At 35.2% G+C, this 12,667-nt stretch overlaps 1 protein-coding gene across 6 annotated transcripts in view; it reads left to right on the top strand.

Annotated features, from left to right (window-relative positions):
- Positions 1-12,667, top strand: part of LOC132913150 (ankyrin repeat and fibronectin type-III domain-containing protein 1) — a 187,779-nt gene that overhangs the window by 16,457 nt on the left and 158,655 nt on the right. The window contains exon 2 of one of the 6 annotated variants that reach the window (XM_060971163.1): positions 4,278-4,438. The exons of the other annotated variants lie outside the window; for them this stretch is intronic. The gene's annotated coding sequence lies outside the window, so the exon portion shown is untranslated. The remainder of the gene's footprint in view (positions 1-4,277; positions 4,439-12,667) is intronic. 6 annotated transcript variants of the gene reach the window in all.

Here is a 12,667-nt window from a genome sequence, read left to right as displayed (position 1 = left end):
CTTGGCACGCAACTTTAAGTCGCGAATTATGGATCTGTGTAACGTTCGTCGGCGAACTGCAAGGTAAAAATTTCTTCATTAAAGGCAAGATAAAACGTGACAAGATGCTAATTATAATATCGACCGCGCATGCACTAATTCAATTAAGACGATTCGTACAACAAAGCTTGGGATATCGCGTTTAATCTTGCTGATAGTTTCGTTCATAAATTTATTTGCGTGTAAAACGTCTCGTTAAAAAGTTTAATTAAAGTTTGATAACGCGTCGCAAAAATATTTGTATAATCAGGAATTGTTTGGACTGTCGTTTTCGGTGAAAACAATAGATGAGCTTCGATATAATTTTAATTAAACACGCTTGATATTGTTGATTTTTAGCATCTTCCTTCTACGCCACAGTCTTTCGTTTTAATAAATATTTGTAGCTGTGTAGTTAAAGTTTCGTGTTAACAAGTACCAATTTACGTTTAATTAGCTCAAGTAAGAAATACCAATTTATGTTTAATTAATTCGAGTAACAAGTGCTAGTTTATGTTTGATTTTAGTAGAAGTAACTTTGATTTTGTTTGAAACTTCAAGTTATATCATATTCTTGTCGTCGAGTTAACAAAGTAGCATAAAAGTAGCGGCAGATGAAGTTTTAGAATTATCCAAATTGCAGGATAACTAACGTAAATGGTCTTGGACAGAATATCGTGGAAATCTTTTCAATAAAAATAGCAATTTGTCGTAGTAGTTTCTCATAGAAATTTTTATAGATTCACAGTTCGCATATTTTTCCTGGTTCAAATAATTTTTCTCTTGCTTTATAAATTTTTCCATATTCTATACCTTTATTATATACGTGTATTTTATCATATGTATAGATAGAGTGTGAAAATTAATCAAGTACACTTGAGCGCGACTAATTAGCCGTAGACTAATTAGCGAGGTCAAGTGGGAAAAAATCGGTAGCTTATTATTCTACGTGTGAAAATAAATGAACGTGGAATAAAATCTGTTCATTAAGCGGTTTGATTTCGTGAAAAGTAAATTCGAAAATTTGTCATACGCGTGTACTAAACCGATTATTAACTCAACGTGAACGAACTCAATTTTCTTGAAAATGTAGCCTCAAGTGGAAAAATTTCACTCTTCGTTTTCCACTTATTTTCACACGTGGAATAACCACCTTCTGATTGCTTATTCCTGCCTAGTCGCTAACTAGCCAAATTCACATACAGCAGAGCCTCCTTTATCCGAACTAATAAGCAGACAAAATTGTTCGGATAATAGAATTTTCGGATAATAGAACAATCGCTTTTCCCATATGAAATTTCATTTCTTCAAATACAAATTAACGTTAATTGACAGATTCTTTCAATATTTACGGATCCCATATCTTTTTGCCTGCTATTATTTTTTTATTTATAACTATTATTAATTATGTCGTATTTTGCTTCGATAGTTAGAACGTTAACAATTTCGTATTAAATTCTTATCACCGGAATTCACTTGATCGAATAAGAGAAAGAATACGCTGCATACGAACTGTAATAAAATATGTACATATTTTACAAACGTATCCTCTAAGGGGAAATATAATATTCGGATAATAGAGCTTTCGGATGATACGACATTCGGATATTAGGGTGTTAGGATAAAGAAATTTCCAAAGTCAGCTTCCTGGACAACTAAGCCTCGGATAACATAATTTTATCCTATATTTCCTTCTTTTTTTCACAAGGAATCACTTGCCACCCGCTTGACATATCATTCGGCCACATCCTGTGTCATATTTTTCGGTCGTCTTACGAATTTCGTACTTCAAACGTCGCTAGCTCTGTTGTTAAATTTTATCCTCCAACGACGATACTTCGCATTCATAAATCAATTAATTGTTTTTGACGAGTATACTCGTCATGCCATTTAAATAGCAATTTAGTAACTGCAGCAATAAAATAAAATAACAAAACAGTCATATTATTACAACTTAATTCTATATTGTAACAGCCACGCATACTCTGTGTTTGACGAGTATACTAGTCATCGCTTGCTTTTTGCAACGCGTTGTAGGCACACGGTTTTCAAAGAGATCGCAAGAACTAACTGGTTAATAATACAAAGTCCGAACTATCGACATTTTTTTTCCTCGATGGTTACTTTTTATTTCTGTGTATTGGAACTTGCTCGCAAGTCTTCGATCTCGACGATGAAATTTCTCAGAAACAAGCCGATGTCCGCTGGCCATCTCGTATGGAATGTTACGGCGTATGTTGCCTCTTGCGGCCAGGAGCTCTGTCCTGCGAGGATTCCATTAATTTCGGTCGAGGTTACCGATGAGACTCGTCCTGAATAGTTTCCAGGAATCGCGACGTCCGAGGATGCGGTGCAATCCCCTGACAGAATTCGGCCTGCCACGCGAAATTCCCTGAATGATTTGCCACCGATTAATCAGACTCGCCGTGCAACGATTCGATTATTTAAGTAATTTGAGCCTCGCGTTACTCCCTATCGCGTTCGCGTTTACGGATCGATCGATCAAAGCGGCGACGTTAATTGAGGTGCACGACCATCGCGTTTAACGCGAATGAATGGGGAAAAGGCCTCGTCGGATAGAATTGTGAATACATTATATGGCATAGGAAGTTTTAGGTATAGTTTCCTTTTAAATAAATAGCTTAAAGTGCTTTAAAGAATTAATTATTAAACATTTTTATTATATATATAAAGGGGCGATAAATTTCATTTCGACAATGAGGATATATTTCGATTTCGAAAATATTTCAAATCGCATGGACGATATTTCTTTTTTATAAATGGGAGAGTTCAGTGATAATAGATATTCAGTAATAACATAAAAGTATATTTAAATAATAGAAAATACACTGGGTCATAATATTAATTTTGACTTTATTTGTATCTTTAAATTTTAGCTTTAACAATTTTATTTTTAAATACTTTAATAGTTTCAATGTCTATTTTGTTTACCATTGACAGCTTTCGCCATGCAAATATTAAATTTATAAAAAGGGCGTATGAAGACCATGAAGGAAGATTACGATGATCGATTGGCATAAAAATTGGTCAATTTGTCAGATATTGTTTAAGAGACTTACTTCTTCAGAACTGACAGGTTTTCTTCATTTTCAATTACGTTATATAACAATTCTTTCATTTAACCACCAAGTGACATTAAAATTCGAAAATCAAGAAAAATGGATTTAGCATGTTTTTCTCCTTCGATTTTCATATACAACGAAGAACTTATGTCAGTCGATGATTTAACGATTCTTAGGAAATTTGTCGGAGAACGATCTCGGCTACCTGACAGTTAATTAAGTCCTTCATTATTCCACAGATTGTGATAGCTCTTGTTTAAAATGGTTTTGTTTGAGACAAAAGACAGAGATTTAACGGGTGGTTGACTTTCTTGGAGAATTATATTTCTTCGTTTCGTTCGACTCAATTATGGTTAAGCCGTGTTAGAGGTAACCGGATTTCAAACTTTATTAATTTTCACGCAAATTTGACTCTACGAAGCAAGAACGATCAGAGTCAGCTAATTCTCACGATCTGGCAGAATTTCCAGAGGTGAACAAAATTCGAAGGACTCGAAGTTCTCTGTCTTCTTACCTCCCTTTGTTACGAATTCTCTTATTGGGCCATTGGTAACTGGCTCGAGTTCGTAGAATATGGCAGATTCGCATTAGGTTGTTACACGTGAAACGTAGTTTTTTAAAAGTCAAACTTTAGTAATTTCCGTATCGTTCGATACACTTTGCCGGGAAGTAATTTGTTGAAATTACTTTGTTGTGAAAATTATTAATTGTTGAATTAAAAAATTCTTACAATATCACCGATTCTTCTTCTGTATCTTCTTATGGAAAAATTAATTCGATATTGAAAGTTTGGCACGATAGAAGAGAGGATATATTTTCAGTCAGTATAAATTGAAATTGGTAGAGAAAAGTGATGATGTCCTAAACATTGTCCCTTTACCTTGTCATTTACTATTATTTATGCCATCTTCTTGCAATAAATGAACTTATGGAAGTGAGTCATTCGTTTGTCAAGAATTGAACGTTAGTCGCGTGCGCGTAGTGAAATTAAAAAATTAACAAAAGCTATAAAAGTTAATCGATTCGACTTAATTCACGTAAGAAAATCGATAGAATATTTTGAGCATTCAAAATTTCCTGACACTGAATATACTCGATTTATAGAAAATATTAAACTAAATTTCTATATCTAAAATCGGAAGTTATATTTTGTCAAGAAGGAAGTTCATTTTCCAGTCGATTCTTGCAACAACAACTTTCCAAGTTAAGAAGATTCTGCTGGAAATTTATCGGAGGGAGTTTGAGTGTTGCGAACGGCAGGAAATGTGCTGATACGAAAGGCCAGAACATCACCGGTCGTCTCGAATCCCCGACTTTCCAGATTATCATAATACCACGTATGTATTTTTCACGATCAGCCTAATGTTTCTATTTAATTCTTTCAGAAGCGCGAAGTTCGCGCGTGAGATGTGTAACACTGTGACAAGTAAATCCTCGTAAATCAATCCTCTGTTTACACCAGTTCCTCGCTATTAATCCTCGGCTCCAAAAGCCGGAAACGAAGCCACGGTAACGTCACTATGATGAATGTTGACCAAACTTCTCCAAATCTGCACCTTTATTTGGCTCACGGATTCCATCACGAAAAGGCAATTAAATCACTAGAAAGGATTCGCGGTTTGCCCGAGAGAAGCCTCTCTTCTAGGGTCTTCCATTTCGAGAAAGTACCGCCATTCAAAGGAAACTTGGAGTTTGCACATTTTCAAATGTCTCAATTGCAGCTCGTCTGTAAGTTCAGTTTGTTTTAGCATCTACTTTCGTCGTTACACGAAGATCCTTTCTTTCTTTTTATTAGTTATTCGTTCATGATCTTGGAAACTTATGTCAATTTCGGTAATAGGATTTCGTTACAGTCGACTTTTAAATGCTACACGTGGAACATCTCAATTGTAGTTCTTCCATAAGTTCAGTCTGTTTTAGAATACCACTTTTATCGTTATGCAGAGGTTCTGTTTCTTCATTTGCTTTGGCGAGTTAATCGTGCATCTCCAACTTGAGAATTAATGCCAGCTTTAATGATAGTTTCGTTAAAATTGATTTTCAAATGTTAGATTTGAAACATCTGAATTATAGTTTTTCTATATCGATCTACGAACTTAGTTCAGAATATTTTACATCCACTTTTATTTTATACCAAGATACTTCTCTTACTTTTTCATATTAGTAAGTTACTCGTTTACGATCTTCTAAAATCTATGCTACCTGTACCGTTAGTTCTATCGTATTCTGTTTTTAAATATTAAACTGAAAAGTCGAATTATTTTGGACTTTTATCGTGACAAGTAAATTCTTGATGTTCCATGCTAGCGAATCATTCGTGTACGATGTTGAAGATTTATCACAAATAGCTTTCAAATATTCTTCGTGGATTTTCCAGAGGAATACTTATTACTTCCTTAGTTTTTCCACGAAAAAAAAAAACGTAGCTTTGCTATATTAAAAAATCTTAATATCTGACGAATATCAGAGAACTGCAATCTCACGGTTCTCCCAGTCGCTTTCTTTAGAATCGTTATTCTTCATTAAGCGTCTTCCTCGTGTGCTTTATAGCTTCACGAGGTTCACTTTCCACGAGTCGGCAGTTCGCAAATTTACATACACCATAGCTCACAAGTATCCAGTTGCTTTCTTTGATTTGCAGTCGCGATGCATAAATGCTATTAAATGTGTCTCGATTAAATCGCAAATTTATTATTAAAATCAATATTTGTCAGTTTCTTTCTAATCGATAAATTATAAATTGAAATTATAGAAATTAAATTATACAATACCAGTTAATAGCGTATAATAATTAATTGGACGATCAGTTTACCTGACGGGATTTAGATATCGCTGAATTAATCACGTTGCTCTTTCGATTATTTAGTCTAATTTAGAAGTTTTCTTATCTTCGCGTTAAATGTTGCTCCGATATAGAGAACTTTTCAAGCAGATAATAAAACAGCCTTATAGCATTCGACACCTACGAGTGCCATTTTCGTTCTTTCATATTACCTTTATCCCATCGTCATAATTTTATCGGAGAGTATCAAAAAATAACACAAGCGCGGCCGTTTATTTACAATAATGTAATGAAAAAGTAAAGTCGATAATAATACGATCAAAAGACAAAAAACGGAAAATGAGATGACCGTTTTAATATTTAAACGAATGAAGCAAACTTTTATTCAGATTTTCTTTCCGTATTGTGATCTGTAAATAATTCTCTTTAATTGCTTGCATAGGAATATGAATTTGCATAAAGACCCACGCAATCTACATTAATATGAAACAATAAGAAATAAGAATTAGCTTGTCGAATATCTTCTACAATTAATGGCAAGCTCGTATCGTTTTTCCGACCAAACTGAGGGACGTGTTTTCTCCTTTATACGCATATTGTTCCCAATTAGCGTATGCAACATTCCTTTCGATCATTTTTCCCCATCTCTGTAATAACTTCGTTATTAACCATCGGGGTGGAATTGCTTAATCTTCCGAGGGGAAGAGACGTTTCAATTCGTTTCTCCAGTCTTCCAGAGAAGACAAGTTCTTATCGTTGGAGTAGTTTCGTAACGAGCGGAATAAATGGTAGTCCAAGCGTGCAATATCGGGTGAATATGGCAGATGCGGTAGAACGTCCCAACCAAGTTGCACCAATTTTTGTCGTGTAACGACTGGCACGTGTGATCTTTCGTTGTCTTGTTGGTGAACCACGTTTGAACTCGTGCCAGGCCAACAAGAAGTAAGTACTTTCGGAAATGTTTGTTTTACGCTCTACAGTTGGTTGTTAATTAATCAATGATATCAGGTTAGAACAATTAAATTGAGCGTAAGGAGCCATTGTTTAAAATCAGTTCCATTTGGCTGCAAAAGAACGGGACGAACTTTCCGTCCAACCAAATATAATATATCGAATCGTTGTTCTTAGATAGGATTTTTACAGCTCATTAACTTGCTACATCAAGTCCTTTATCATCCGCAGCGTTGAAATATTAACGTCATTCTCTTAAACGGGCAAATGTAACTGGAAATGTCGGTCGAGCACGCAATAAACTATTAAATATGAAGCGGCTAGATGTATCGGCCCGGATCGATAGGAAATACCTAGTCGTCGGGTGGAAAAGCGATTCAGGAAATGCTTATTATTCACCCTGCTTCGGGTTTCGTTTTTAGCTTCGTGTCAACGTCCCGACGTTTTATTTTCGCTCGACATATCGCCGGGCAAAATTGCACGCCAAAGAAAACAGTTGGCAGACTCACGTGTATTTTTAACGAGACCGAATAACGAGGGACATAGACAGTCTGTTTGAAAAGTAACGAGATTGTCGATAATTAATTTAAACACCGATCGGTTAGACTGTGAATTTTGATGCGTTCCTGGGAAAATGGTGCAACAGAGGATGCACGTAATATGCAAAAATACGATGGCGCGATAAATAGTAAGTTCATAAAATAAGGGGTATAAAAAGACAGCGTGATTTTACAAAACGAGTTTATGTTTAATAACAACGACGAATAAATATAATATAAATATGTGTAACACGGAACAAATGACTGTTATTAGCACGGTAAAAAATTATTAGTACAAAAGTTAGCAGAATTCACAGTGTATCAATATTTCATTTTCTCTTATCTGTATGTAAAATACTCAAAACAGTGAACTTGTTAGAATATTTAGCAGATAAAAGAAATTCTTGCTCGGTTTGCATTTCTGTAGTACAGTGGTTAGGAAAATATGAATTTGCATAAAAATATCCAGGCTGTATTAATTATATTTGTAGAAACCCTGTTCGTTTTATTCCTCGAACATTGATGCATTCCTAGGAACGATTAGTTAATAAAGGAGTAGAAATTCTACAAATTGTGAAAGTAGATAGGGTTGTTCGTGGTCAGACACAGGAATAGACGCGATTAGTTCTATTACGTTGCACTGTTATATCCTCTTAAAATAAATTAGTTACAACGTTGGCAAATGTTCAAATAAAAACCAGTAAATGAACAGAGCTGTGAAAATTTGCCTTTCGAGTTGTTTCGAGTATTTTTATCATCTACATATTCATCTATATGTATGCTTGCAATGTCTTTGCTACGATTCTTTTATTGGAGCGTTCGAGCCTCGAAAATGGACAGTAATTACAGAAAACCGTAATCAGATCAACATAGCGAATGAGCGAGCATTGCTATTCGCTTTTCGGCCAAATATTCACGTACCTATACAATCGTGCCAAATGCATTACCATGCAATAGAGGCCAGCTATACTAAGATATTATCAGCCCAATCGTTATCGCTTGTGTATACGTCCATGAAATATCAGCATTTGTACATGCAAACGTAACTTCAAAAACGATAAGAAAATGTTAGTATCGGAATATGTGGAAAAATAAGTCTGAGGAAGACGATAAGAATTGGCAAATTCCGTTTGAACGATAATTTGGAAAAAATATATACGTGTCACTATCTTTCGGACAAACTATACAGTCAGATTTCAAAGATGAGAAAGCGTTGACGGGAAGTTAACTCGTAGTACGCACGAGTGCTCGCTGAAGAGATATGCAAAGAGAATTCGCTGAAGAGAAATGTAAAGAGAATTCGTTTAAGAGGATTCATGCAAATTTCTTGAGCTTCTACGATGTGTAGAGACACATAAGAATATAGAGAAGTATCGCGACGAGACATTTTCGTGAAACGTTAAGCTAACTTGCCGCGTGTTGCGTGGGTGCATTGTTCTTTTCTAATTCAACGTGTTCGTCGTCTCTCGGTTCCATCGAAATAATCGTTTCCCTTCCTAGACAATGACGAGCTTCAACGTCGTCACCGTTCTGGAAGTAGAAGTTATAAATTGTTTTGCTACCGACCGATCGTCGTTATTGCGGAAAATGTTTTACTGGCATTACCCGCGTCCTGACATAGTGTCCTTTTATATCTTCATATTCTCTCATGAAACTCGGCGAATATTTTTCTCGCCACGGTCACTGGCGAAGTTCATTTTGACACCGCACATCGCAAAATAGCAGCGATTTGGGACGAACGATTTAGTAGACTGGGAAAGTCTCCAGACTTGAGGCTGCAGCTTACAGCAGCTTACATGGCAAATCTCTGAAGCGCGTTAAAAAAAGAATCGAGAGAACAGGAGAGAAAATGGGACAGACGTAGGACATTTTATATTATTCATATATTGGTCTACAATTATGTTGGAATTATTAAGAGTATTGACTATAACGTTGAGATATTGATCAATATTATTCGAAAAGTATCTAGGGACAAGAGGGCAGAAATAAAGAAACGATCAGGACAAGTGTGGAAAATTAATTGTATTATTAAAATATTGATTCATATTATTCGTAAAATTTTCACAAGTTTTTAGGAAAATGTTTAAGGATAAGCGTAGAAAATTGTATATTGTCAATACGTACGTTGACATAAATCACTAGTTCCCTCTGTGATCTCGAAATTGTTATTAAATTTAATTAAAATTCGTAAAAGTTTCAACATTTTTAATAGGCGAGCGAGGAAAAAGGAAAAAATAAACAGAACATCTGTAGAAATTTGTATATTATATTATATAATTATCACTATATTGACTGTTGTAGGTCACATGCATATGCAAGTATGTTTACGTGATGCCAGAATTATTAATGATATTAATTATACCTTCTGTTATCAGCGTCACATACATACGACGCTTTATAATTAATTTACAAAACATAGTTTGGTTTTAATCTATCATAATTTTAATGTACCTTTCAATATACATATTTAATATGTTATAATGCAAGTGTTTTAATGTACATGAAATTTTCAATACCGTCAATGTTGTACACGAACAATTTTATTTTTAATGAGAAAAGTATGTTGATAATACAATGCATCATGTTGGAATGAGCATTCCGATGCTGCGCCAATCAACATGTAAATTAGTAACTGATAAGTACATTTCTCTAGTTTTAGTGAAAAGATTAGATTATACGATGCTTTACTCATGAATAATATTGATAAACTTTTATAGAAAACAATTCAATTCATAAAAGCATAAAATTCTCTGTTTCATACAATATCCAACACACGTATCTTCTATGCAATAACATCCACACGTTTTCCCTCTTCTATTTCACAGAATTTTTTCCTCGTAGAGAACAAGTTATACACACATCCTCTGAAACTATTTGATCATGTTCAAAATTCTAGATGATCACACGTACGCCGCGCATCTCTAACACTCGACACTTAGTTTGTGATGTTCCAAATGTTCCACATTTAAATATTTCAAATGTTCCAAGTGGATAATATTACAAATGGAAAGAATTGGAAAATTTCTTGGCCCTGTACGAGGATTATTAACATTTTGAAACTTTCAAAACTTTTATTTTTTCATCAACCGTTGGTACATTAATTTCTGAATGAACTCATTACAGTTTTCTCTTTTAGTATTACAGGAGTGTTACTACTACGATAAACGTTCCTGTCATAAATCATAATTGTTCTTTAGTTCGCTGTAAACATATTACAAATTCGCAAAATTTCCTGTCTCTACACGACGACCATTAATATTTCTAAAACTCGTGCTTTCACCAATCGTTCGATGAATAATTTTACACGAACTCGCTTCTTATAGCCTGCTGTTATTATAATTGATCATCCTGTCACAAATCGCAATTGCTCTTTATTTCGTCGTAAGCACCGAAACACGTGTTATTACGTTCACCCTCGCTCTAAGTAGAAATTATCCAGGTCATGTTTTCCCCGAAACGCTAAGCACCGAGAAGCTAATACCTTTTTCCTCTGACTCCTTGACACAATGACAGAGAAACTGTTTCCGCAGGGAAGTTGCACGAGCTCGATGCGTTTCCACGACTCCGTAACGAATGTGTTGTATCTGAAAGCACTCTGCACTTCAAAGTGGCTACGAAAATGCCGGAGTCAACAGATCTTCCTGTTTTCGTATTGAAACAGCAACGTTGAACGTCAGCTGATTCCTCTACAAAAGTAAACTTTTTCTTTTCTCTGCCAGCGATCGAATTTATCTGTGAGATTGACTTTTTAACGATCTGTTTGTTCGAGTTTTCGTACAAAAATAATGAGATTCGGTGATGGTAAGTTTCTTTTGAACTCAAGTATCTTTTTTTATTTTTGTTGCTATTCAATATCCACGATCTTTGATTACTTGTTCAGCTTTCATATTTCATAGAGGAGCCACGTTCAAATTTAATACAGCGATAATCAATCAAATTTATTCCTGCGTAATAATCCACAAACTAATGATGTCTGCGAGCTGGCAAGTTACAAATTACAGATTATGGACATCCATTATACACATTCTTCATTTAAGCCTAACAGGATAATCAATGAACTTGCAATTTGTAGAATTTATTTATGGAATTTCCTTTATTATATTATTACCAATGTGGCGGTGTTGTACAAAAGAATTTCCAGTAGACTTGTAAAATTCCGCTAATTATTTAGCTGAATTATAGAAAATATCCAGATATGTACTTTCCTTTTGTTGAATCTTGGAATTAGGTACACGTTCTCTTGGAGATTTCCAACATTCTGATGGTCACGAATACGAGTACGCGATACACGAAACTATTCGTCACAATATTTAGAGGATGCAACGATCCATTTTTCTTTGCTTACGTTAAGGAAAGTACGAGTTTGCATAAACGTTGGCGATCTAGTCATAAAATTTCTTACGGCCTCTGTATCTTACGGAACTTTGTTGCATTTATCGTCTATACACCTTTCAACTGTGTCACATAAATTCGTTCTAATCACCACGTAGCATCAAAACTATAAAACCAGCAAAGATAAATTTATCGTATTTCATCGGAAATTTCATCGCTTATAAAAATAAGAAGGAAGAAACATTGGTAACAAGAAAAGTTAGAAACTTTTCATTCAGTTGTAAGGGGAGGTTTCGCGGAGAAAAATAGAAAAGATAAGATTGCTCTTTCGAGAACGGTGGGCAATAATTTTTGTCGCCTCGCCTCCCTCGACAAGCAACAATTAAATTGCAGCCAGTTGATATAAACGTTTTTCGACCGAGAACTGGTGCAGCAAAGTGCATCCATTATTGAAAAGTGATGCCAGCTGAATGCAATGGTTGCATGAACATCGTAAAGTTTGCCGCGATCAAAGGATCGATAGACACCACGCCTATTCTCCGGGTACACAATAGGAAAGGTCATGGTTTATCTCGGCCACGCTAATTAGTGAACCGAACATTTGCTTATGTTACAGCCGATCGTTTCGAACGATAATTCACCAACTTTCCGGCTAAGCCTAAAACTTCGTCAGAATTTCATTCGGCACGAGATCTTTCCACGAAACAGTTTGCAACAGAAACTTTGCCCATTGGTTCAGCTCTTTTTCTAGGAAATTACCGCGATAGCTAAATTAGGTATTTCGTTGGTTCCGAGAATTGGGCCTCGGAATTCGCCATATATCGAGATATATACTCCATATTCTCCATGTAGCTTTTTAATTCCTCGAATTGTTACATCAGCTAGGAAGTGTATTTTCACACGCTCTTAGGTCCGTTACTTTCCGCCAGGCTGTACCTTTCATTTTCGTAGCGTGAAATTTT

Source organism: Bombus pascuorum, chromosome 13 (assembly GCF_905332965.1).
Source record: "Bombus pascuorum chromosome 13, iyBomPasc1.1, whole genome shotgun sequence".
Taxonomy (NCBI): Eukaryota; Metazoa; Arthropoda; class Insecta; order Hymenoptera; family Apidae; genus Bombus; species Bombus pascuorum.
The sequence above is the reverse complement of the archived record's forward strand: the minus strand, read 5'-3'. Positions and strand labels throughout refer to the sequence as shown.